This window comes from Eutrema salsugineum, unplaced genomic scaffold, assembly GCF_000478725.1.
Source record: "Eutrema salsugineum unplaced genomic scaffold, Eutsalg1_0 scaffold_8, whole genome shotgun sequence".
Taxonomy (NCBI): Eukaryota; Viridiplantae; Streptophyta; class Magnoliopsida; order Brassicales; family Brassicaceae; genus Eutrema; species Eutrema salsugineum.
In genome coordinates, this window is record NW_006256414.1 from 8,606,072 (window position 1) to 8,609,274 (window position 3,203).

The following is a 3,203-nucleotide window of genomic DNA, read 5'->3' on the forward strand; positions in this document are numbered from 1 at the left end:
TGTGCCAAAGCTGTGCCTGATTTTCATCCTTGTCCGAACTGTCTGCAGACCCTGACATGGCTTCTTGGGTCGATGACACTCTCGCTTTTCCCTGCAGGATGTACAGCGAATGTCTCCTCACACCTTTCATGAACACTACACATCCCTTGACCACCTTTAGAACTCCATTTTCTCCTTTGAACTGACATCCTTTGGCTTCGAGAGAACCCATGGACATTAAGTTCCTTGAAATACCAGGCATATACCGGACATCATGAAATACAAAGGTCGTTCCATCTGGATTCTCAAATCTAATAGAACCTATGCCTTTGACCTCTGATATTGTGTTGTTCGCCATTCTAACTTTTCCATCTCCGAGTTCCCTCAGCTCAATGAACAATTCCCTTCTCGGTGTCATATGAAACGAACAGCCTGTGTCCATTATCCATTCCTCCCTGTCTGATTCACTTGTACCCAGGTTTACTTCTGAGACCAACAAACCAACCAAATCTTGAGCATCGTCTCTCGCCAATGCAGATTCACCAGAGCCTTGAGACTTATCCTTGTTTCGTTCTAGCCACTTGTAGCACTGCTTCTTAAAATGTCCTTCTTTACCGCAGATCCAACATACCCTCTTTCCATCCTTTGACTTGGATCTTGAGCGACTTTGCCTACCTTTTCCCTGATTGACCATTATTTCCAGTCCTAGTTTCTGATCTACCTCTAACATAATGACCTTCTCCCACATTCTTAGAACTAGGGGCATCTTTAAATTACATTTCTTTAGACCTAGCCGCACTAGCAACTTCCTCTAAACCTATAGCATCTCTACTATACTTGTTGAGAGTTTCTTTAAGAGAGTCATACCTGTTTGGAAGGGCATTGAGAAGCAGAATCGCTTGAACTTCTTCTGGAATCTCGATACTGAGATTGTTGAGATCCATTATCAGCTTCAGGAAATCGTCAACATTCTGATCAATCGTTCTTGAATCTTGCATCTTGAATGAATACACCTTGAGCTGTGAGTGAACTCTATTCGGCAGAGTCTTTGACATATACAACTTATCCAGAGTTTCCCAGGCTTGAGCTGCCGTTGTACACTTGTCGAGCTTTCTCAGAACATGATCGCCTACACACATGAAGATCAGATTTAACGCTTTCTCATCGCGAGCCAACCATTCGGCTTCGTCTTTTTCTTTCTTTTTCTTTGCGTCTTGATCCAACTCTTTGTCATCCTTAACAGTTGGATCTGTTTTCTCCGTGAGGAATCAATCCCTGAACGGTAAGATTCGCTAACATCCTCTTCTTCCAGATCCCGAAATCTCCCGAACCATCGAACATACTAACTTCGATTTTCTGAGTCGTCGTCATCATCTCCGATTTGACTCCACACCAAGAACCTGTTGCTCTGATACCAATTTGTGAAGATTGTCCCTTAATCTTCTGCTTAGTTCTCGATCTAAGAACTTACTTTGTAGAATTGATTAAGAAAGAAAAACGATATTGATCGCGAAAAAGAAGAACACACGAATTTAAGGAGTTCACGTCCTTAACCGGAACGCTACGTCTCCCCGGTGATTACCCACCGGAATCCACTATTTAATCGGCAAACTCGCCGGAGAACCTTTTACAGATCGTCTTTCTCTCTCTCTCTCCTTTCTCTCTCTGTAACGGCTAGTCAACCTTCTAGCTCTAGTCAAACCCGAGAGGAGAAGATGAGCTTTATACTTAGCTCAATTACAAGTGACTAATAAGAGAAAGACTCCTGTCCTAGTGGACTTACTAAGACCCTCTCTTTTCACTAGAGTCTTTTACACACTTAGACTTATTCTTAGCTAAATGTCTCGGTTCATCATAAACTTGAGAACCAACTTCTATGATCGAGTCTACATAAGCTTCTAAAGGATTTCAACAATACCGCTATTACTTTGATTCCAAAAATGCATGAGGCTTGCAAGATTTCGGATGTTGGGCCAATTAGCCTATGCAATCTGGTCTATAAGATCATCTTGAAGTTAATCGCAAATCGCCTAAAGTCTCTTCTAAAGTTGTGCCTATCTCCTAATCACGCTGCATTTTTTAAAGGTAAACATTTGGGAGAAAACGTCTTTCTGACCTCAGAGTTGATCCATCAATACTAGAAACCTCTGAATACCGCAAGTTCTCTCCTCAAAGTGGACATAAGGAAGGCCTTCGAAACTGTCAATTGAGATTTTCTTTCAAGATTCTTAAAGCCCAGGAGTGTCCGCCTTTATTCAAGAATTGGGTTAAGGAATGTATCTTTTCTACTCGCTTCTCAGTCTTGATTAATGGAGAGCTTGCAGGATTTTATTGAAGGGAAAAATGGCTTAGACAGGGAGACCCCCTTTCTCCCTATCTCTTCATTCTTTTAATGGAAGTTTTATTCCCTTTGCTAGATAATGCTGCATTGGCTGGCCATTTTTTCTTTCACCAAATGTGCTTACCCACTCCTCACTCATCTGTTATTCGACGATGACCTGCTGGTATCCTCATATAGTTCTCGGGACTCTATTCTCTGCTTGGTATCGCTCTTATTAGAATTCAAGGAAATCTCTGGACTGTAAATGAATCCAGATAAGTCTGAGCTATTCTTATCAGGTTACTCCACCGCTCTTGTAAATGAAATCAGTCTCCTGGCTTGAATAAATCTCAAGAAATTCCCAACAAGGTATCTTGGCCTGCCTCTTTCCCCCTCTAAGCTCAATTTTTCAGCTCTGTAACCTTGAATGGATTACCAATAAATTGCATTGCTGGACTGCAAAGTTTCTCTCCTACGCCAGGAAAATCCGCCTTATATCTTCGATTATCTATGGTATGGTTAATTTCTGGAGCCAAGGCTTTGTTTTGCCAAAGAAATTATTATAGAAAAGTTGACTCTCTCTGCTCTGCTTTCCTCTGGAAAAATTCTACTTCCTTGATGATGGGTGCTCGTGTTTCTTGGTTGGACATATGTAAACCTAAGGCTGAAGGAGGTCTGTGCATCAGAAGGCTTGAGGAATTTGAAGTTTTCTTTCAGTTTTCAGTTGAAGCTTATTTGGAACTTTTTCTCTCGAGCAGGTTCCCTCTGGATGTCCTGGATGAATGAAAATATGTTTGACAGGCAGAGTTTCTTGTCTTCCTCAGAGAGTTCTCGATTATCGTGTAGTTTGAGATGTTTTCTGTGACTAAAAATTGTCTTATTGCAATCGTGGTCGTCATATCGA